This window comes from Danio rerio, chromosome 4, assembly GCF_052040795.2.
Source record: "Danio rerio strain M-AB ecotype USA chromosome 4, GRCz13ab, whole genome shotgun sequence".
NCBI classification, from domain to species: domain Eukaryota; kingdom Metazoa; phylum Chordata; class Actinopteri; order Cypriniformes; family Danionidae; genus Danio; species Danio rerio.
Window position 1 is genome coordinate 54,366,832 of NC_141024.2, and position 25,669 is coordinate 54,392,500.

Consider the following 25,669-nt stretch of genomic DNA (forward strand, 5'->3'; position numbering starts at 1 on the left):
CTGCCGCACAGCGACCACTCCCACTGGGGACGCATACCCTATTACATACTACTGCAAGCGCAGTGACTGCTCCTACGGGAGACGTACACCATATTATTATGCACCACTGCTAGCGCAGTGACCGCTCTCACTAGAGACGCACACCTTATTTATCATGCACCACTACAAGCACAGTTACCGCTCCTACAGGACTCACACACCTTATCATTTCGTATTATTGCAAGCTCAGTGACTGGCTCTACAGGAGTCGCACACCCTATCATTTTGTACTATTGCAATTGTACTTACCGCTCCAACTGTCAGACTCATTATGCAAGCGCAGTGACCGATTCTACGGGGGATGCACACCTTATTTCAATCTACTGCTAGTGCAGTGACCACTCCTACAGGAGACATACACCTTATTATCATGCACCACTGCTAGCGCAGTGACCGCTCCTACGGAAGACGTACACCTCACAATTTTGCACCTGTTACAGCTCAGTATCTGTGCCTGTGTTTGTTTGTATTTTTTTCTCTCTCCCTCCTTCTCTACCTATCATTTTCTTTAGGTCCGCCCAGCTCATCTACCTATTGGCTAAGCTAGATGCCAGTCATCATTACCGTTTGCGATGACGTCATCATTGTCCAATCACAAGCAGACTTCCCCACTTTAAAAGGAAGCCGGTGCAGTCGAAAGCTAGCTTGATTTTTGCTTTTTGCTTGCTCACTGTTGTGTGTTTGCTATGTTGGTTGACTGTGTGTTTTGCTGGATGGCTGGATTATGTGACAGTTTCTTGTGTTATGTGTGTTATAATCATTTGTGCTGAAATCGATCTTTAAAAGTGTTCTAATTGTGTTTTCTCTCTGATTACCAGATATACGACATCCATGTGATTCGAGGAACAGGGTAGATGTCACGTGACCTACATGTTGCTACACGTAGGAGATACCAATGTATTATACACACTAGTTTAGAAGTGTGCGCCACTAATTGTAAGTTTTGTTTACGTTTGTATTTAGAAGTGTAGTTTAGATAGGCCGTGAAAACGCTGAAGACTTTTCTTTTTCTTTCTTTTATTAGATAATATAGAGATTGTGGGTTCTAGTTAGAGTTGTGTTTTGTTATATTATTTTCTTTTCTTTGGCGCCACTTTTGTTCCTCCTCCCCTTTATTACAACCATTTATTTATTCTTGTTTTCTTTATCTTGTATATACTTTGTTTATCAGTTATCCATTTTGTAAAATAAATATGTTTTAAATTATAAACATTTTGGCATAATTTGGTTGTTTGTCTGCTCAATTGCCACCACCATTCATAAAAGGGTCATAATTTTTAAATGTTGCGTTAACCCTAGCCTTTCCATCTTAAATAACCATAACAGCACCACTGCAAGCGCAGTGACTTCTCCCACGGGAGACATACACCTTATTATTATGCACCAATGCAAGCGCAGTAACCGCTCCTACGGGAGACGCACACTTGATTACACACTACTGCTAGTGCAGTGACCACTCCTACGGGAGATGCACATCTTATTATGCACCATTGCTAACGCAGTGACCGCTCCTACGGGACGCCCGTCTCCCGTGGGAGCAGACACTCTTGCTGGAGACATTCATTATGCACCACTATCAACACAGCAACTGCTTCCTCCCGAAACACATACCTTTTAACTCAACAGCACCCCTCCAAATTTTTTAGACCAGCAAATTTTGGGGGGCTTGCACATTGTCTGGCTGCTGTCCTGTAACCCATAGCGTTTTTGGGGAGCGTTCTGGGGCCGGGCTAGATACTTCGCTCGAATCCCAACTCCTCTTTGTTTCCTAATAAGAGGAACAACTCGAGTTGGAGTGTCTCCTCGAGCTCAGAGCCCTCCCCCCGGACAGCACGCCCAACATGCTTTATACTTAAACGAATGCAAGTGTGAAATGCTCCTGCATTTATTCTGGTGCTCCTGCATTTATTCTGGCGCTCCTACATTTATTCTGGCTCTCCTGCATTTATTCTGGCTCTCCTGCATTTATCCTGGCGCTTCTGCATTTATTCTGACGCTCCTACAATTATTCTGGCGCTCCTGCATTAATTCTGGAGCTCCTACATTTATTATAGAGCTCCTGCATTTATTCTGGCGCTCCTACATTTATTCTGGAGCTCCTGCATTTATTCTAGTGCTCCTGCATTTATTCTGGCGCTCCTGCATTTATTCTGGCGCTCCTACATTTATTCTGGAGCTCCTGCATTTATTCTAGTGCTCCTGCATTTATTCTGGCGCTCCTGCATTTATTCTGGCGCTCCTACATTTATTCTGGAGCTCCTGCATTTATTCTAGTGCTCCTGCATTTATTCTGGCGCTCCTGCATTTATTCTGGCGCTCCCGCATTTATTCTGGTGCTCCTGCATTTATTCTGGCGCTCCTGCATTTATTCTGGCGCTCCTGCATTTATTCTGGCGCTCCTGCATTTATTCTGGTGCTCCTGCATTTATTCTGGTGCTCCTGCATTTATTCTGGAGCTCCTGCATTTATTCTGGTGCTCCTGCATTTATTCTGGCGCTCCTGCATTTATTCTGGCGCTCCTGCATTTATTCTGGTGCTCCTGCATTTATTCTGGTGCTCCTGCATTTATTCTGGAGCTCCTGCATTTATTCTGGAGCTCCTGCATTTATTCTGGCGCTCCTGCATTTATTCTGGCGCTCCTGCATTTATTCTGGCGCTCCTGCATTTATTCTGGCGCTCCTGCATTTATTCTGGCGCTCCTGCATTTATTCTGGCGCTCCTGCATTTATTCTAGTGCTCCTGCATTTATTCTGGCGCTCCTGCATTTATTCTAGTGCTCCTGCATTTATTCTGGCGCTCCTGCATTTATTCTGGTGCTCCTGCATTTATTCTGGTGCTCCTGCATTTATTCTGGATCTCCTGCATTTATTCTGCCGCTCCTGCATTTATTCTGCCGCTCCTGCATTTATTCTGCCGCTCCTGCATTTATTCTGCCGCTCCTACATTTATTTTGGCGCTCCTACATTTATTCTGGCTCTCCTATATTTATTCTGGCACTTCTACATTTATTCTGGCACTTCTACATTTATTCTGGCACTTCTACATTTATTCTGGCGCTCCTGCATTTATTCTGGCGCTCCTACATTTATTCTGGCGCTCCTATATTTATTCTGGCACTTCTACATTTATTCTGGCACTTCTACATTTATTCTGGCGCTACTATATTTATTCTGGAGCTCCTACATTTATTCTGGAGCTCCTACATTTATTCTGGCGCTCCTGCTTTTACTCTGGCGCTCCTGCATTTATTCTGGCGCTCTTGCATTTATTCTGGCGCTCCTGCATTTATTCTGGCGCTCCTGCATTTATTCTGGCGCTCCTGCATTTATTCTGGTGCTCCTGCATTTATTCTGGCGCTCCTGCATTTATTCTGCCGCTCCTACATTTATTCTGGCGCTCCTACATTTATTCTGGCGCTCCTACATTTATTCTGGCGCTACTATATTTATTCTGGCACTTCTACATTTATTCTGGCGCTCCTGCATTTATTCTGGCTCTCCTATATTTATTCTGGCACTTCTACATTTATTCTGGCACTTCTACATTTATTCTGGCACTTCTACATTTATTCTGGCGCTCCTGCATTTATTCTGGCGCTCCTACATTTATTCTGGCGCTCCTATATTTATTCTGGCACTTCTACATTTATTCTGGCACTTCTACATTTATTCTGGCGCTACTATATTTATTCTGGAGCTCCTACATTTATTCTGGAGCTCCTACATTTATTCTGGCGCTCCTGCTTTTACTCTGGCGCTCCTGCATTTATTCTGGCGCTCCTATATTTATTCTGGCACTACTATATTTATTCTGGAGCTCCTACATTTATTCTGGCGCTCCTACATTTATTCTGGCGCCCCTACATTTATTCTGGCGCTCCTGCATTTATTCTGGCACTACTATATTTATTCTGGCACACTGTAAAAAAAATTGCTCTTAAAAAACGGTCAGATTCTACGGTAAAATAATGTTTTTTCACTAAAACAGTAATATTCTGTTAAAAACAGTGCTTTCTGGGTAACATTTTTGTTTTCGAGAAAGTAACCAACTGCAGAAAACTGTGAGCTAACAGAGTTCAGATTCGATGTTTTGAAGTCTGTGTTTGAAATCACACTTTGTGTCCTTGTTCACTATTTCATACACTAGTTAACTAATATAGTTCATCTGACAGTTTTAATGAACACTAATGAGTGAATTCAGACACTGATGAACACCTGCTGTTAATAATCACAATTACTGAAGAAAATAAACAAGAAACACAAACAGTGACTTGAGTTACAACATTAAATAAAATCAAATAAAATAAAACAGCTTCAGTCTCAGCAGAGGATCATTAAACAACTTCACAAACAACAGCAGACACACACTTATTGCTGACTGATTTGACTTCCATACTATTCTCATTGAGATCCAACAGAAATTAAGGTGTTTTTTGTGTCACCGTAATGGAGTGAGGGGCTGGTTTAGTTGGGCTCTTCACCCTTGAACTCATTAATTCAGACTCTCCAATCACTATAATAAAGAGTTAACAAAATGCTTGTATTATAGCAATCAAGTTGGAAAGTCAATAAATAGAGAAATATATTTGTCTGAAATTAGTTATGATAAATGTTTTGGTATAAATCTGGAAGAAGAGCCTCATGCAATAGATTTTATGTTTAGTTACAGGTATTAATTTAATTAATGAGAAGTGGAAACAGAAAAGATACCTCTGTAATTACTTAACAGTTAAGTCATGACAAATACACACTCAGACCTCATGAATCTGACCTTGTATCTCAACAATGGTAACATCTCAAATGTTTCATGCTGCAATGCATGCTGGGAGTGGCACGGTACAAATATCCCAGCATGCATTGCGGTATAAAAAAAATGTATAATGGTCTAAGAGTTTTCTTTACTTGTGTTTGATTCTGCTGTTGTTTATGTTTAGACTTTCAGTTGCCTGTTTGTGAGTTAAACTGTTAATTTTGTTAGTCGTCACCATTATTGAGGTTCATCCGCCGATTATTGATGTCTCTTTGAGTGCGATATACACCATAGAGCAGTGTTATTGTCCAAGATATTCTTAAAAACTTCCAGAAATCGTTGCCATATATATATATATATACATATAATGTAAAACAAAAGATTTAACATTGAATAGGAGAAGTAAATTTTATTATACGAAATGAGAACAGACTCTGCCATTTAATAGCAACATGAACATCACCAGATCTTATTTAGGTTTTTGGCTGGCTTGCCACAACAAAGGAGCTTTTTAAACAAAGTTCTTAACAATTACAGCAGCCAAGATATATAAATGATAAAAATGACAGGGCTAAGAGCCCAACTAAAGCAAACTCTGTTCTCCATGATGGTGACGTAAAACTTTAACTTTTTCTCAAGAAGAACTTTAGTAGATGTTATACAAAAATACATGTATTAAGTAATAAGTGTAGCTGGTGATGATGTTTGTAGAGTTGTTTAATCATCCGCTGATCATTTAAATGATTTAATCATTTGTTGTTCTTCAGGTTATTTCATTATAAAGCTGTGACTAAAGTTTTGTATGTTCTGTTCTTGTTTTTTCCCTTCAGTATTTCTTCATTTGTTCATCGTTAATCCTCAATTATCATTTAATTAGTCAGTTAATTAATGAATTTACTTCAGCTTTGCTCCATGTTTCTTGAACACTCAGTAGTGTGGACACTTCAATAAAAACTGAAGTATATGCTCTGGGGTTTAAAGGGTTAAAGGTGTGAGAGGTAAAAACACAGTGTAAAAATGTATTTGAACAGTAATATACTGTTAATTTACACAACAGAAGTTGACTGTAAAAAAACAGTATATTGCTGGCAACCACAGCTGCCATTAGATTACCGTTAAATCAAGGAAAAAACAGTATTTTACTGTAAAACCTGAAGCTAATTTCTTCTGTCTGTCACCGTTGTGGAGGAGAGTAGAGCCAGTGTATGAGTTAAAGATGAACAATGAACTGCTGATGTTATTCTGTATGTTTCTCTATTTAAAGATAGCGGCTGTTTAGTTGCTGATGCAGTCAGAATCTCTCTGGTGATTCCAGATTTACATGTATGTGTGCTGTTGTGAAATATAAGACATTAGAGTTAAACCGAACTTTTCTAATTAACTAAAATAAGTTATCGTTATAAGTATACTTCTAAGCATATATAGCACATTACTTCATAAACTCATTCAGCAGTTGACCAAGTTGAGGCAGTTGCTTTCAGTGAGCAAAATGAGTTCACTTGAGTATTGTGTAAATCAATGTAGTCCATGTATTTTTACAGCAACATACTGTAAAATAACAGTACATTGCTGGCAACTGCAGCTGCCAGTATTTTACTGTTTTTTAACGGGACAATTTTTAACAGTGCACTTCTACATTTATTCTGGAGCTCCTACATTTATTCTGGCACTCCTACATTTATTCTGGCGCTCCTACATTTATTCTGGCGATCCTGCATTTATTCTGGCGCTCCTGCATTTATTATGGAGCTCCTACATTTATTCTGGCGCTCCTGCATTTATTCTGGCGCTCCTGCATTTATTCTGGCGCTCCTGCATTTATTCTGGCGCTCCTGCATTTATTCTGGCGCTCCTGCATTTATTCTGGCGCTCCTACATTTATTCTGGCGCTCCTACATTTATTCTGGCGCTCCTACATTTATTCTGGAGCTCCTGCATTTATTCTAGTGCTCCTGCATTTATTCTGGCGCTCCTGCATTTATTCTGGCGCTCCTGCATTTATTCTGGCGCTCCTGCATTTATTCTGGCGCTCCTGCATTTATTCTGGCGCTCCTACATTTATTCTGGCGCTCCTACATTTATTCTGGCACTTCTACATTTATTCTGGCACTTCTACATTTATTCTGGCGCTACTATATTTATTCTAGCGCTCCTACATTTATTCTGGAGCTCCTACATTTATTCTGGCGCTCCTGCTTTTACTCTGGCGCTCCTGCATTTATTCTGGCGCTCTTGCATTTATTCTGGCGCTCCTGCATTTATTCTGGCGCTCCTGCATTTATTCTGGCGCTCCTGCATTTATTCTGGTGCTCCTGCATTTATTCTGGCGCTCCTGCATTTATTCTGCCGCTCCTACATTTATTCTGGCGCTCCTACATTTATTCTGGCGCTCCTACATTTATTCTGGCGCTCCTACATTTATTCTGGCGCTCCTGCATTTATTCTGGCGCTCCTGCATTTATTCTCCTGCATTTATTCTGGCGCTACTAAATTTACTCACAACAACAACAAAAGTGTGTGTTTATCAAAATAAGGATAATAAACAGTGCAGGCATTCTCTCTTTTCTCTCCGTGAACTGATTTTATAAATGTGTCAGTAAAATACACTGATACTCTGTGAAAACAAAACACACAAACATAAGACACATAACTACAGAAAGCTTGAAGTGTCTACTCTTAAATGCAGTAAGTGCATGTTGAAAACAAATATTGCTTGATAAAGTAATCAGTATGAAACCAACACATTGGGCTCTATCATACACCCGGCGCAATGCAGCGCAAGGCGCAACGCAATTGTTGTTTGCTAGTTTCAGCTCGGCGCAAGAGTCGTTTTGACGTTTTGCTCCACGCTGTTTAAATAGCAAATGCATTTGTGCTCAGATGTGCCCCCATAGGCGTTCTGGTCTAAAAAAGGAGGCGTGTTGAGGCGCACTGCTGGCGCGTTGCTATTTTGAGAAACCATAATAGATTTTTCAATAGACTAGAAGAAAGCAGTCCAGCGCAGAGCGTGTTAGTTGTGCGCCTCGCTTAAACACTGCTTAACACTGTCACGGTTGGGGTTGGGGAAAAAGGAGCGAGGACCCAATTGCAACAAATAACATGGGTTTCATTAATAATAAAGTATATATAAAACAAAAAGGCAAAACAAACTACCCCGAGGGGGAACACATTACTAAAACACAAACAAACTTGGCTGGCGAGACAAGACAGGAGCATGAACACAGGGGAAGTTTAGATGACAAACTGGCACAGAACAGCAGATATGAGGGGATTATAAACAGACGTAAATTAACACAAACAGATGAACATAATTAACTAATAATGGGCTAACAAGGAGGGTGGGACTTGACAATAGATGGGAGACCACATGAAACAAAGAGACAACACAAGTCATGCGCTCACATAAAACAGGACAAGAACATGCAGCCAATGAGAGAACTCATTAACCGCATGTTCATGACAACACAAGCACACGACAAAAGCACGTGACCACAATGTAAACACAGAGCCACGTGCTTTGACAACAGACGCAAGACACGAGCACACGATAGATGAACACCTTACCGTGCGCTCACACATATGCAACGCGCATACTTCATCTCAGCGCCAACCAAAACCGAAAGCAACTAGACGAAGGCGCTGAGATTGAAACAGCGCGATGCCAACAGAACAAACACAAGTACAAGAGCGCGCGCGTCCGAGGCACCACGCTAAGCCCACGCGAAGCACGCTCTGCGCACACCCACGAAGGCGCGCACACAAGGAGCCTAACACAATGATGGAAACAGGACAAGACAGAGCTAGTGTCTGGAATCTGCCACCAAAACAAGAATTTACAAGACCAGAGTGGCAGAACCCTGACAAATACACACAGGATGTAGAGCAATATGCAAATATCTTTACATATTAAAAAGAAATAAAATATTAAGGATATTTATAGGATATAATAAGCATATGTACAGGATATAAATATAATTGATTAAAATGTTACCAAACATATTCTTTTCTAGCCTACATAAATATAAACACCCACCACCTCCATGCTTTTGTATAATGTTATTATTATTATTAGCAATATTATATATGGGGAACAGCATCTGTATTAGGATCAGGTTTTTGAGCACACTTTATTATTATTGTTCATTTATTTATTTGCTGGAAATTAGAACTGAATTTAGAAATAGTTTAAAAACAAATATTTGCGTTTAATAAACAAAATTAATTATTTATAGCCTAATTAATGTCTCTGCATACCGTATCCACGAAAGTGAAAGTAAATATTGAGGAAGCCTCATCTCTCATTCTCGAGCTCTGTTTAACTGTTTTCTCTCTAGTGAAATGTGCAGTTTTTCCACTTACAAAGTCCACCATGTAAATAGCAATGTGCTATGGTGCGACACAACTGACGCTTAAAGAGGATGGGAGATGAGACTCTGATTGGTTTATTCTCAAAACACACCTATAACTCATTAAGATAATAAGCTCAACCCTTTTAGATCATGCGCCCTGGCGCAAAGCGAATTTTTCTCTCTTTATATTAGCAAAAATTCGTTCTTACACGCCCTGAAAGCACAGGCTCTATGTACACTGTGCTCTGAAAAAACAGCAGAATCTCCACCAATACATGAGAAATACACAAGAGAGACATGCCTGCATAAAGCTTGGTGAACTGTCCAAGTCATTTTGAAAACAAATGTTGTCTTGTTAGATAATACACAGAATTCTCCCGGCAATGCCTGAACTCATGCACACCCACAAACAATCACAGCACACTAGCTGGAAAGGGTGTCTCATTTTCACTCAGGAATAAATTGAAATTACGAACCATTTAGCCTGACGGGACCACCGTGATCTGATGCTGCTTTATTCAGAAAGTCACTCATGTTATACATGTTTATATTTTTACTTTTTAGTTATTTTACTGTAATTTACAGTGAACTAAGACTGCAACTATTAGTAAAATCTATATTAAAGGTCTTCAAATATGATTTAGATTTACAGTAATTGTTTTTCATGTTTAAATCTGATTTATTCTTGTGTTTAAAGCGTTTGTCATTCCTCTACTTCAGTGTCTCAGACTCATTCAGAAATGATAATTAAATGCTGGATTAATGCACAAGAGAGTTTGGCGAACACGTTTTACACCATTTCAAATATATATTATATGTGCGGCTGTATAAGACACATACAGCGCTCAGCATAATGGAGGACAGCCCATTCTGAAAACCAAGACTTTCCTTAATTTCTCAGTCAATATAGGCAGTGTATTCTGCTGCATTTAAACAGAACACATTTATTAAACAGATTTATTTATGACAATCATATTTTAGTCACCAAACATAATCAGAAATAGAAAGATAATACAATTAAATTCAGGCAATATATATATATATATATATATATATATATATATATATATATATATATATATATATATATATATATATATATATATATATATATATATATTGCAAAACAAAACAAAAAAAGTTTCAGCTATATTTTTCATTGTTTTGCTTCTCTTGATTTTTCCTCTTTTTTAATTTTGTATTTAATAATTTTCTATAGCACATAGATGTGGTTGTACTTGTTTTTAGACCGTTATCTTAAGTTATTTTGTTAGACGAGCTCCTGATTTGGCTAATCTATTGTATATGCACAACTATAATACTGTAGAGCTTCCTATTAAAATATGAATGTAAAAGAGAGATTAGTGAGGGGTGTACTTATATATGCTGAGCACTGTATATTGTTCACCCAGAGTGTTTACATGGTCACACAGCAGTAACACAACAAGCATTTAGTTTGGGCTAGCTTCTGCAGATGGACATTGCTGTACACTGCCCTTGATGGGTGAGTGGGGGAGTGTCTGTTGTCTCTCAGGTCTGAATTCATGAGCATTGTCACTCACATATAAAGCTGAGATCACCCAAAACAAACTTAACAAAATGTAGATCATTGTATTGTTTTCTCTGAATAAGAGAACAGAATAATTTCCACATAATTGTGCAGTAAATATTCTAGTCTATAAGACTGCTTACTCTAAAGTCTTGTTCAGGCACATTCAGTGTGGTTTTTGGATCTTATTTCAGCTACATTTGTTTCTCTAAAACCAACTAACCACACATCCCTGCTGAAAAAACCAGCATAGACCAGCATTGCTGGTCACCAGCAAGACCAGCATATGTTGTGTTTTGGTGCTGGTATGCTGGTGACCAGCATGGGATGCTGGTGCTGGTATGCTGATAACCAGCATGGGATGCTGGTGTTATGCTGTGGTGACCAGCATGGGATGCTGGTGCTATGCTGGTGACCAGCATGGGATGCTGGTGTTATGCTGTGGTGACCATGGGATGCTGGTGCTGTGATGCTGGTATTATGCTGGTGACCAGCATGGGATGCTGGTGCTGTGATGCTGGTGACCAGCATAGGATGCTGCTGCTATGCTGGTGGCCAGCATACAAGCACCAGCATCCCATGCTGGTCACCAGCACCAAAACACAACATATGCTGGTCTTGCTGGGATTTGGGTGCTATGCTGGTGACCAGCATGAAATGCTGGTGCTGGTCACCAGTATGAGATGCTGCTGGGATGTTGGCACTGGTATGCTAGTGACCAGCAATCCCATGCTGGTCACCAGCATCCCATGCTGGTCACCAGCACCAAAACACAACATATGCTGGTCTTGCTGGGATTTGGGTGCTATGCTGGTGACCAGCATGAAATGCTGGTGCTGGGATGCTTGTCGCCAGTATGAGATGCTGCTGGGATGCTGGCGCTGGTATGCTAGTGACCAGCAATCCCATGCTGGTCACCAGCATCCCATGCTGGTCACCAGCACCAAAACACAACATATGCTGGTCTTGCTGGGATTTGGGTGCTATGCTGGTGACCAGCATGGAATGCTGGTGCTGGGATGCTGGTCACCAGCATGAGATGCAGCTGGGATGCTGGCGCTGATAGTGACCAGCAATCCCATGCTGGTCATTGATAGCAAATTACATCTGGCCCAGATATGGCCCACATCCCCCACTTTCTTCTGGCCCACATACAGCGCGGAATGACGGCGATGTCTCAACCTGATTGTGGCTGTCATAAGGATCCAAAAGTCAGCCACAACTGAACCAGATCTGGGCCATATCTCAGAAAAAGCTTGGTCCATATCTGGGACCATTTCATCATCATACATTTGGTAGCTATATAAATCACATTAAAAGGAATGCTTAGTTTAAATTGCTTTATTTAAAAAATTGCTTTAAAGGAAGCATATAAATTGATAAATACAAATATATAATTTATATAAATTATATAAATAGATGCATACAAAAAAAAACAACAACAGATTGATCAATGCAATACATATAAATATATGAATTAGATAAATAAATGCATACAGAATTATCACAAATTAAATGCAAATAAATATATATAAAAGTTAAAATTAGGTAAGTGGATATACAGAATAAGAAGAACATACAAACACAAATGTGTGACGCTCAATAATCAGGACGTGGAACCCAATTGCAAGTAAAAGTTATTTAATGAAGATCACAGAAAAAAGACAGAGAAAATGGTGAGTGGCTGGAAGTACACAGTCTTTTAGCAGGAATAACAGTAGCGATCTTGGTCGGCAGCGCCGATAGAAAGTTCATGACACTCGTCAACAGAGTGAATCAAACAGTCATCATCAAAGGAACCGGAAGCATCCGAAAGTGAAACGAGGAAGCAACCGAGCCACTCACCACCAGCGAGAGGATCCTGACAAAAGACAAAACACCGTGAGCATACAACGAACTGACAAAGTGAGACAGGAACGCTGAACATTTATAGGCACAAAAATGCGCTACACCTGTAGCGCGCTGATTAACAGCCGAGCGGTGACACGCAATAGTTCCGGTAACAAGGATCATGTGACCGCTCAGCTGATGCCACGAAAAAAAAAACACCCACTGACAGGCACGCGAGTCCCACACAAGCACAGAGAGAGAAGCACACACACTTAGAAACACATACCATAAATAATGAACTGTCACACAACGCAGACACTTCAAATGAAGAGCAGATAGATCCACAACCGTGACATTACCCTCTCCCCTACGGACGCCTCCTGGCGTCCCCAGACGAGCCTACCTGGCGATTGTAATCATCGATAAGAGAGTGGTCCAATATGTCCCCGGCCGGAACCCAACTTCTCTCCTCCGGACCGTAACCTTCCCAGTCCACCAAGTACTGAAATCCTCGTCCCCTCCGTCTAGAGTCCAGAATGCGCTTAACCGAATAAGTAGTCTCCCCATCTACGAGACGCGGCGGGGGGGGGACTGGTGTGTGCGGATTAATTGCCGTATGAAAAACGGGCTTTACTTTGGATACATGGAACACGGGATGAATTCTCCTGTACGCTGGAGGTAATTTGAGGCGGATTGCCACAGGATTAATGATCTTAGTGACAATAAAAGGGCCAATAAATTTAGGGGCTAACTTATTGCAGACGGTGCGGAGCGGAATGTTTTTCGTAGAAAGCCACACTTTTTGACCGACAACGTAAACGGGAGGCTTAGACCGGTGGCGATCGGCTTTAGCCTTGGTGCGCTTCCCCACTTGGAGGAGGGTCTGTCTGGCCCTATTCCAAGTGCGGCGGCACCTCTGGACAAAGGCGTGAACAGAGGGAACCGCAACTTCAGATTCCAGACTAGGAAAAACTGGTGGCTGGTAACCTAGACTACACTGAAACGGAGAAAGGCCCGTGGCAGACACTGGTAACGAATTATGTGCGTACTCCACCCACGAAAGTTGTTGGCTCCAAGAGGATGGATTCTGCGAGACCAAACATCGCAATGTGCGCTCAAGATCCTGATTGGCTCTCTCGGTCTGGCCGTTACTCTGGGGATGAAAACCAGAAGAAAGACTAACAGTGGCCCCCAATAAACGGCAGAATTCTCTCCAAAATTTAGAGACAAACTGAGGCCCCCTGTCAGAGACCACATCCGTCGGGAGGCCATGAATGCGAAAGACATGATCAATGACAGCAACCGCTGTCTCTCTGGCTGATGGTAATTTGGGCAGAGAGATGAAATGAGCAGCCTTCGAGAACCGGTCCACCACGGTCAAAACTACCGTGTTACCGTTAGAGGATGGAAGACCCGTAACAAAATCTAGCGAAATGTGTGACCAGGGTCTCGAAGGCACTGACAGCGGTTGGAGGAGTCCAGCAGGTGGGCGATTGGAAGACTTGGAAACCGCACAGACAGAGCAAGCCAAAACAAAATCACGCACATCGCGAGCCATAGCTGGCCACCAAAATCGTTGTTTGATAACAAATAATGTGCGACTCACCCCTGGGTGACAAGCTACCTTGGAGGAATGACCCCACCGGACGACGTCGGACCGTAATCCCTCTGGCACAAACAAACAACTCGGTGGACATCCGATCGGGGGCGTTACCCCATCCAGGGCTGCACGGACCCTCGACTCGATCTCCCAAGATATGTTAGCTACGACGATGTTCTGAGGAAGTACAGAATCAGAAGATGACTTGCGATCTGAAGGATCGAAAAGACGTGATAACGCATCAGGTTTGATGTTCTTGGAACCTGGTCTGTACGAGATGGTAAAATTAAACCGTCCGAAAAATAATGCCCACCGAGCCTGCCTGGAGTTCAATCTTTTAGCGGATCTAATATATTCAAGATTTTTGTGATCGGTCCAGACGATAAAAGGCACCCCTGAGCCTTCTAACCAGTGACGCCACTCCTCCAAAGCAAGCTTGACGGCCAACAACTCTCGATTACCAATGTCGTAATTTCTTTCTGCAGGAGATAATCGATGAGAAAAATACGCGCAAGGATGGACCTTGCCATCCGAGGCGGAACGCTGGGACAGGATGGCTCCGACCCCAACCTTCGACGCATCGACCTCCACCACGAACTGCCTGGAAGGGTCAGGGGCAATGAGGATCGGGGCTGAAACGAAACAGCCTTTTAGTTTGGAGAAGGCAGCCTCGGCTGCACTGGACCACCTGAACGGCGTTTTGGAGGAGGTCAAGGAAGTCAGAGGTGTGGCGAGCTGGCTGAAATTGCGGATAAAACGCCGGTAGAAATTGGCAAAACCCAGAAACCTCTGCAGGGCCTTACGGGAATCTGGGGTTGGCCAATCTACCACAGCCTGAATCTTCTCTGGATCCATGCGCATCCCCTCGACTGACACGATATGTCCCAAGAACTGAACCGACTGTGCATGAAAAACGCATTTCTCCGCCTTGACATAAAGCCCATTCTCTAACAGCCTCTGCAACACTCGTCTGACATGTTGAATGTGCTCCTGGAGAGAGTGGGAAAAAATCAGAATGTCATCCAGGTAGACATAAATAAACTGATCTATCATATCTCTCAACACGTCATTGACGAGTGCCTGAAAAACAGCCGGAGCGTTGGAAAGGCCGAAGGGCAGAACGCAATACTCAAAATGCCCTCTAGGGGTGTTAAACGCTGTTTTCCACTCATCCCCGGGTCTTATGCGAACCAAATCATAAGCATTGCGAAGATCTAATTTTGTGAAAAAGTTCGCCCCCTGCAGACGCTCGAAGGCTGAAGACATCAGCGGCAAAGGATAAGTATTCTTAACCGTGATGCTGTTCAGCCCTCGATAGTCTATGCACGGACGAAGGGAACCATCCTTCTTTTTCACAAAAAAAAATCCCGCCCCCGCCGGTGAAGAAGACGGGCGGATGATCTTGGCTGCTAGAGAATCAGAAATATATTTCTCCATGGCCTCCCTCTCTGGAACAGACAGCGAATATAACTTGCCTTTAGGCGGAGACGTACCTGGCAATAAGTCTATAGCACAGTCATAGGGACGGTGAGGAGGTAGAGAAGCAGCCCGGGACTTACTGAACACTCTCTTCAGGTCATGGTACTCACGGGGCACGTTTGACAGATCCACCTGCTCTTCCTGAAACACAGAACAAGACACAGTGGAACAAGCAGACAATAGACAAGACTTATGACAGCTCTCGCTCCAAGAAAAGACTGTGTTGTGGCCCCAGTTAATATGTGGCTTGTGTAACACCAACCACGGATGTCCCAGAATGACAGGATTCTTAACAGTCTTAGTGAGAAAAAAGGAAATAGTTTCAGTATGATTTCCTGAAGTAATAAGTCTAATAGGGGCCGTGATGTGCGTGATAGTAGGAAGAGGTAGTCCACTAAGTGCATGAACAGCTATGGGTGAAGAAAGAGGAAAACAAGGAATTTTTAACTTATTAACTAGATCAGAATCGATAAAACTCCCTTCAGCACCTGAATCGATGAGCGCATCACAGGAATGAAAGTTCGAGTTAACTCCCAATTTAATGGGTAGAAAAGTGGAACCTGAAGTGTCCTTCCCAGTCAATATTTCGCCCACCAAAAAACTCTTACCAGTGGATGGTTTGTTCTTGACTGGACATACGGCTGCATAATGACCACCAACCCCACAGTACATGCACAGTCCCCCTGTGCGACGACGACGTCTCTCCTCCGACAAGAGGCGAAATCTTCCCACCTGCATGGGCTCAGGTTCCGGATCGGGGGTTGTAGCCTCTGGAAAGCAGGCCTGAGGACGGAACTCCTTGTGAACGCCTCTGCGCTGCAGACGGTTGTCCACCCTTATAGCCAGACTGATGAGACCGTCCAACGTCTTGGGCAGCTCCAAAGCATAAATTTCGTCTTTTATGTGGTCCGCGAGTCCGTGAAAGAACATGTCCCACTGGGCTTCACTGTTCCAGCCACACTCAGCCGCCAGGGTGCGGAAATCAATGGAGTAATCCGCCACACTGTGATCCTCCTGGCGAAGCTCCGCGAGACGTCTGGATGCCTCCCTCCCCGAAGCAGCCTGATCAAACACCGTCTTGAGCTCCTCTGAAAACGACTTAAAAGACAGACAGCAGGGAAGTTTCTTCTCCCACGCCGTGGTTCCCCATAATGCCGCTTTGCCAGTCAATAGATTAATTAAAAACGCCACCTTGCTCTCTTCGGTGGGAAAAGATGATGGTTGAAGAGATATGTAAAGTGAACATTTGGCAATAAAGGCTCTACATAAATGGGGTTCACCTGCATAAGGTTGTGGTGGAGGTAGTCGTGGTTCGGTGGTTCGGGGAGTTTCGTTGACCAACGGGCTGGCTGGTGGGTCGACGGAGGGAGCTGGTAAGGAGTATCCGGCGTTGAGACCCGAGCTGAGTCGTTGGACTTGTGTAGTCAGCTCCGAAACTTGATTGACCAGTGCTTGGATGGCTTGGCTGGTCATTTTCATCTGTTGGTCTTGATGATCCATCCTGGCGACACTGCGTGAAAGCACCTCCTGAATTTCTGCGGCACTTGCTGGGTCCATGTTGGTCAGTTCGTTCTGTGACGCTCAATAATCAGGACGTGGAACCCAATTGCAAGTAAAAGTTATTTAATGAAGATCACAGAAAAAAGACAGAGAAAATGGTGAGTGGCTGGAAGTACACAGTCTTTTAGCAGGAATAACAGTAGCGATCTTGGTCGGCAGCGCCGATAGAAAGTTCATGACACTCGTCAACAGAGTGAATCAAACAGTCATCATCAAAGGAACCGGAAGCATCCGAAAGTGAAACGAGGAAGCAACCGAGCCACTCACCACCAGCGAGAGGATCCTGACAAAAGACAAAACACCGTGAGCATACAACGAACTGACAAAGTGAGACAGGAACGCTGAACATTTATAGGCACAAAAATGCGCTACACCTGTAGCGCGCTGATTAACAGCCGAGCGGTGACACGCAATAGTTCCGGTAACAAGGATCATGTGACCGCTCAGCTGATGCCACGAAAACAAACACCCACTGACAGGCACGCGAGTCCCACACAAGCACAGAGAGAGAAGCACACACACTTAGAAACACATACCATAAATAATGAACTGTCACACAACGCAGACACTTCAAATGAAGAGCAGATAGATCCACAACCGTGACACAAATGTATATACAAATTAGATAAATAGATACAGAAAAAAACACAGAAAATATATATATATTTTTTTATAAAATGCATATTAATTAAATTAACAAATATTTCATAACCATATAACTAGAACCAATAATTAAAAAGATATAAAGGGCAATCCAAAAACAAGATCAGAGGCGAGGCAAGGGTCAAATAAACAAATGATAATTACAAAAACAAGATAAACAAGTACGAGTAGACAGAACAAACACATAAATCGCATATTTAACAAAAACATATTATTTAAAAAATTACAACGAAAAATAATTTGTCTGATGAAGAGCCGGCGGCTCGAAACGTTTCACGCTCTGTGTCAGCCTTTTTAATTTAATAAATTTGTATTTTTGGAGCCTTGGTGTTGCCGCCTTTGATTTACATTAAATAATTACAATTAAATATTTATTAGCATCTACCCAGAACCAAAAAAATTTTTTTTTATTAAATAAACTGAAAATCCAACAGGGCAGTCCAAGAGTGAGGTCAGGGGCAAGCAAGGGTCAAAGCCAAAAAAAACAGTCCAATGCAAAACATCCTGAAAATCGGAGAAGACAACAATTAAAAGGTGCTGTTTGCAGAGTACATACAGGCACAACTCGATTAAAATTAAGGACTTTTAAGCACTTTTTTAAGCACCTATCTTTTTTTTTTTTTAAGACTGACAAGCAACGTATTGAACACCTGAAATGTATTCTCAGCAATACATAAAAACATTCCATAGGAACTACCTATCAATTTATAAAAAATAAAAAATAATATTAATATAAAATTTCATAGTATTAAACCTATTTTAAATGTGCTTGTGAAATTATTTTTTCAATGTTTTTGTAGATGGAAAGAGAACTGAAAATTAAATTACATTAAATTAAAGGACTAGAAATACTATTATATTGCTAAAATAAAACAAATTTTAGTAAATAATACTAATACAGAGTAAAAGTACATGGTACTATTTTAGTTAGTTACATTTGCAAAAAAAAAATCGGATTTTCATTACGGACCTTTTTTAAGTGTAAACTTGTTTGAATGGTTTAATTGTTTAATTACAAGACTACATAAAAAGGAATTTGCACTAACAAAGGAAGTTTATTTCCTTTAAGGAAGTTTAGTATATTTTCAAGCTTAGGAAGGTTTTATACTTCCTTATAATATTATTAATATTATAAAATATTTGAAATATTTTTTTACATTTTCTACATTTTTCAAAGCAGTGTTTTGAGAGCCTTATTGTTTATTTTGATAAATGTAACAACAGATTGCTTTGACCTGTAATGCCTGTACAATTTAGTGACGCTTTAAGACAGACTATGTATAAATTATACAAATACCTCATTCAAAAAAGTTTCTAGCATACCAACCCTGTGACGTCAGACACAGCAATATTCCAAGATAGGGGTGCCTTTGTGCTAAAAGCTCTAGTAAAACATGCCCTTTTCATCAAAATTTTTACATTAATCAAGTTTGATTAATATATTTTTTATTAAATCAGAAAGCAATTTACGAAATAATGTAAACTCGATTGACTACATCACTTCTACTACAAGACACTGGGAAGAATTTTTGCTAGGCGATGTAGGAAGATCTGACACTCAAAGTTTTCTCCATCAATTCATAGTCTGAAATCTTGGTAATTAGTGAAAGTACCTTTGAACTGACCGCAGATCTTGATGTAGTCTTTCTTGATCTGGTCTTCTCCACTTTCGATCCTTCCCTGGGTTAATCTTTACAAGGAACCTGCTGAATGGAAAAAAAATACTTAGTCATAAAAACCTGGACTATATCATGCTCTAAAATATTTTAAATAAAAGCAACATAAAAGGACAAGCTTGTGGTGGAGGTTTGCTAGAAAAATATGTGGGAGAGGATGTTGTGTGTGAGTCAGACTGAGACAGACTGTTGTATGAATGTGTGTTTTTGAGTGTGAGTGTATGAATGTGAGAATGCATTCACAAGAGTGTGTGTTAGTTTGAGGATTTTGCTATTTTAAATATTAGGGTCCAACAGAGTAATTTGTTTAGTTAAGTTGTTTAAAATTATTTTCATTGATTAAATACTTGCCCATATATAGATGTAAAGAATAACCAAAAGAAATAATGCATTATATTTTATATTCAATCTGCAAAACATTTGTTGTGAAATTTGAATGACTTCCATTCAGTATATGAATAAAATAAAATTAGAATAAGAATAAAACAATAGAACTCTATAAAAAAATACTTCCTATCAAAATAAAGCAGGTGCTTTTACCTTAAGGAACTTTATTAGTATGGTTCCATGCTTCCAGTTAGTTCAACTTCAGATACCTCCATAATCTGTACTCTGGTGCTTCATTTGGTTCTTGACTTAAGGCTGATTTATACTTCTGCGTCAAACGCCGGCGTATGCTATGGCGCTGACGCATAGCCCTTCGCCGTGGCCGTCACGCACTTCTCAAAAAATGTAACTACACGTCGCAACGACGCCTAGCGTAAGCTCTGTGATTGGTCAGCTTGGTAGCGCTGACAAGTCTGGGCGGGACTGATAGCAGCGCGAATGTGAGCGAGCGATTGTTTACAAGTGTGGAGTACCGTGAAGGAGCTCCGGATAGAAAGTTTTGTTTTGTGTTTACCTCATAGTTAAAGTTGTTGTACGTCCACCGGTTCCTGCCTCAAAATGAGCGAGTTTGAGCCACTTGTACATCCCGGAAGTGTTCAGGAAAAGCAAAAAAGTAGCGAAGAAACTCGACACAGAGGAACATTTAAACCTCACTGCCAACTAGCTTTTCGGAAGTGTTAATGCAGACCGACAGAGACAGCGCGCAGAAGTATAAATGCACAGCCATGCGCGTTGCATGCACCGTTGGTTACGCCGGTCCCCTGACGCAGAAGTATAAATCAGGCTTTAAGAGTAACTGGTGTCGCATTCCAGGTCCATCACAATCTGAGCTAAAAGGACAATATGACAAAAGACAAGACAAATATGAATACACATAACTTACAGAATAAAACATTTAAAGATATAGTTTACTATTCTGCCACCATTTATTCATCCTCTACTTGTTTCAAAGCAGTTTGAAGCTGTTAAACACTAAAGCAGATATTTTGAAGAATGTTAGAAACCTGTAACTATTGATATACATAGTAGGAAAAACTGGGTTTGTGTTCATTCATTTTTTTTCAGCTTCATCCCTTTATTAATCTGGGGTCACCAAAATGGAATGAACAATCAACTTATCCAGCATGTTTTACGCAGCAGATACTCTTCCAGCTGCAACACATCACTGGGAAAAACCCATACACTCTCATTTATACACATTCACTAAGGACAATTTAGCTTACCCAATTCACCTGTACCGCATGTCTTGTGGGGGAAACAGGAGCACCCTGAGGAAACCCACGCCAACACGGGGAGAACATACAAACTTCACACAGAAATGCCAACTGACCCAGCTGAGGCTCGAACCAGAAACATTTTTGCTGGGAGGCAACAGAGCTATCCACTGTGCACCGCACCACCTGAGTTTATGTTCAACAGAACAAAAAAAAATATTTTGAAACAAGTGGAGGATAAAAGATGTCATTATTTTTGGGTGAACTATCCCTTTAAAATGTAAGTGTCAAGCATTAGTCTTAAAAACTTATGTATCACTACAGGAAAAATAAATCAAGTACCTCTTGTGAACAAGCAAAATCATTATGCCATTGTTTTCAATCGTTTTCTTTTACATTTTTCACTCTGAAATTATAACTTAAACATGCGATCCAAGGTAAATTAATCTACTTTAAAGTTACGTCAACAGACTGTGTTTTTCCAGCTCACCAATACTGTCAAATTTTACATTTTCAGAAAACAATTCAATAAATTACCTTGTGGAAACATTTAGACTTTCTTTAAAATATGATTTTTTTAATAATAGATATTTTAAATAAGCTATGACCTCACACAGTGATAAAATAGCAGCAATAAATAAATAATAAATAAAACATAAAATATATTATTTCAGTTCCCAACAACCAGTCTGACATATACAAGTTACAAAATATGTACAATATTGTACCTGGTGTGCTTGATGATGAAGTAAAACAATTAGTAATGCACTGATGTGAGAGTTGTCCTTTCCTTCAGCTTGCATCCTTGCATGATTCCTTTCTTTTCTGTAACAAATTAATACAATACAATCAATTTATAAAAATATTATTTTTACTTGCCACAAAACCATTTGTTTGTACTTGATACATATGTACAAGATTAATGGTGCAATTCAGTTTCCAGGCTGTTTTAAAGTAATATAAAACATAAGATATGGATTTTAAGCTTATTTAACACAATTGATTTTATTTTTTAACAAGGTTTAATATTTCATAACACACTTAGCCTTCTTTTTTAGCTAATTAATTTCCATCATAAGTCATTTAACACATTATGTTTCAACTGTGGATTTTTTTTTTTCAAACGTTTTGGCTTTAAATTTTTTTAATGCAGACCAGTCTCAACAGTGGCCAGCATGAACCACATAACGTTACTCTGCAAACTTTTGCTGAATAAAAACACACATTAACAAGCAAATCAAGATCATTAGGATTAACGTTACCAAAAAGAGACTGTTCGTTCAGTGTTTGAGCTAAAACCAATACAAAAGCAGAATTCGGCACCTATTACAACTGTATAAAACGGACAGCATATGATTCATTCATTCAAGCTCCCGTTTCGACGCTGTTCTTCATATAACACGTCTTATTGATCATTTAATTGGGAATGACGAGCGTAAAAGGACAATTGTAACTTAAATGAATTTGTTAAAACCCCGAGCACAATCAACTTAACAGATTAACGTTACTGAACTGACGGCTGCCATCTTTCTTAGCCGTTTTTAGCCATATTGTCCACATATAAGTTACAGTTTTATCACTATTCAAAACAGGGGCTTTTCTAACTAATAAAAACATTACCTGACGACAAATATCTCACAAATATGATTTTAAAATAATAACTTACCCGATATAAAGAAGAAGATGAAATGGCGGACTTGACTTCACTTCCTCGTTTGAAAAAATTAACCGTCATTCACGAGGCTCCGCCCAATCCACCGTAATGCAAGGATGAAGCGAAACACATATTCGCCACCAGGGGGCAGTTTATGATTATGTTTTTAAATAAATAAATAAATAAATAAATAAATAAATAAATAAATAAATATATATATATATATATATATATATATATATATATATATATATATATATATATATATATATATATATATTAGGGTAAGGGTAATTAGGCAAGTTATTTTATAACAATGATTTGTTCTGAAACTGTCGAAAAAATATATAGCTTAAAGGGGTTAATAATTTTGACCTTAAAACACTTTTAAAAAAATTAAAAACTGCTTTTATTCTAGTCGAAGACTTTCTCCAGAAGAAAAAATATTATCAGACATACTGTGAACATGTCCTTGCTCTGTTATGTAACATGCTGTAATTCTAAAATATTTACTGTTATTTTTAATATTCAGTAGCTTGTTATATAAAAACTATAACACTTAAAGATATATTTACAATCAACTAATTGCTAATTAACATGCTTATTAATAGCATATTGTTTATAAAATTTGTTGACATTGTTTCAGGTGCACACACACAGAACCAGGATAGACTTTTGGGCCTTTCTATGTTGAGTTTGCATGTTGTTTCTGTTGGTTTCCTCCAGTTTCTTCTATAGTGCAAAAATTTGCAGTATAAGTGAATTTTGGATAAACTAAATTTGCTGTAGTTTGTGATTAAGATAATGTGTGGTGTTTCCCAGCACTGAGGATTGTACCCTCAGGGCTGTGTTGCAGAAGCATTAGTATCTGATTGCAGACTTGCATATGCAAGCTGAGACACACAGTTTGACATGCAATGTCAGAAACAATGCACTCAAATAGAGCTAGTGACATCAAAGTGAGTAGGGTAAGGAGCGGGGTTAGGTGTGCGCATTAAAATTGGTCAGATTTATTTTTTTTATTTTTTGTGTTCTGTAGAATAAGTAAATAAAACTGTGTTGTTTACAAAGATCAGCTTATTCATGAACACATTCCTGTTATTCACATTCTACTGCTCAGTTCTCTGACATTTTTTTCTATATAGTTATTTTATTCATAAACAAAACATTTATGTCTATTTATCATTCAAATTAAATAAAAAAGAACAATGTTGTATATGGCATTTAATAAAAAAAAAAATGATTATAAAAATGTAGAATTGCAAAAAATAACACCAAGAAAACAGCACTTTAATTCAGCATTATTAGATTATGAATTCATTTGTAAAATTGTTAATTAAAAAGTAGTACTGATAGCAAATTAAATCCACCCAGTAGGTGGCGGTAGGACACTGTCTTAATTCATTCAAATGGAGAAACTGAACAAAACATTAATGGATCAAAACATAATAAATTATGAAACTCATTGCATTTATAGACATACCAGGTAATATGAAAAAAAAAAGAATTTTACTCATGCTGGAACATTTACATATAACAGATAATATAAATTTATATTCATAGCAGCCTTAAAGTAAAAATATATCCATTATTGAGGAAATAAACTGAATTAATATGTGATAAGGTTACAAACATATACTTTCCCAGATAAGCAATAGCTTATTCCTATTCTTAATAACCTAAAGAATCATTTTCAATCTCAGAAAGTCTTATTTAGAACATCCAATGTTATTATTTTCAGAGAAGGTGTAGCGCTCTCACTGCCTGATGAGGGACAATAATGTTAATAAAACACAGGAAACACAGAACTGCTGATGCTTCACATCAGAGTCTGTGTATTGTTTGAGAGAAAAGTCCCTCCCACTCATTAGGTATGCAGTCCACAGGCAGACGTAGCCAATCGGAAAAATGTAAATCCTTGCATCACATTACATTAATTTACAATATTTATTTTCTATTTTCTACTTCATAAAACGAAAGTGTACAGACTTAGAAAGACAAATTAACTTTGATTTTCAATTTCTAATCATTTGTAACCACTTCAAAGGCTCCCGTTAATTTAAAGTTAAACCGGAACTAAAAATACACAACATGCACTACACCCGATGTGTCACACACGGGCCACATCTGGCCCACATACAGCAGGCCACAACTCGCACTACACCCGGTGTGTCACACACGGGCCATATCTGGCCCACATACGGTAGGCCAGAACTCACATTACACCCGGTGTGTCACACACGGGCCATATCTGGCCCACATACGGCAGATCACAACTCACACTACACCCGGGGTGTCACAAACGGGCCACATCTGGCCCACATACGGCAGGCCAGAACTCACACTACACCTGGTGTCACACACGGGCCACATCAGGCCCACATACAGCAGGCCACAACTCACACTACACCCGGCGTGACACATACGGGCCACATCTGGCCCACATACAGCAGGCCACAACTCACACTACACCCGGGGTGTCACACACGGGCCACATCTGGCACACATACAGCAGGCCACAACTCACACTACACCCGGCGTGACACATACGGGCCACATCTGGCCCACATACAGCAGGCCACAACTCACACTACACCCGGCTTGACACATACGGGCCACATCTGGCCCACATACAGCAGGCCACAACTCACACTACACCCGGTGTGACACATACGGGCCACATCTGGCCCACATACAGCAGGCCACAACTCACACTACACCCGGTGTGACACATACGGGCCACATCTGGCACACATACAGCAGGCCACAACTCACACTACACCCGGGGTGTCACACACGGGCCACATCTGGCACACATACAGCAGGCCACAACTCACACTACACCCGGCGTGACACATACGGGCCACATCTGGCCCACATACAGCAGGCCACAACTCACACTACACCCGGCTTGACACAT

At 40.3% G+C, this 25,669-nt stretch overlaps 1 protein-coding gene and 1 long non-coding RNA gene across 2 annotated transcripts in view; both read right to left on the bottom strand.

The window, feature by feature from the left end:
* The window catches only part of zgc:174180, an 83,622-nt gene that overhangs the window by 15,289 nt on the left and 42,664 nt on the right, over positions 1-25,669 (bottom strand). The gene's annotated exons all lie outside the window — the stretch shown is intronic.
* LOC148682167 (uncharacterized) overlaps positions 24,019-25,669 on the bottom strand; it is a 3,630-nt gene continuing 1,979 nt past the window's right edge. The window contains exon 2 of the long non-coding RNA XR_015942997.1: positions 24,019-25,099. This is a non-coding gene — a long non-coding RNA (uncharacterized LOC148682167). The remainder of the gene's footprint in view (positions 25,100-25,669) is intronic.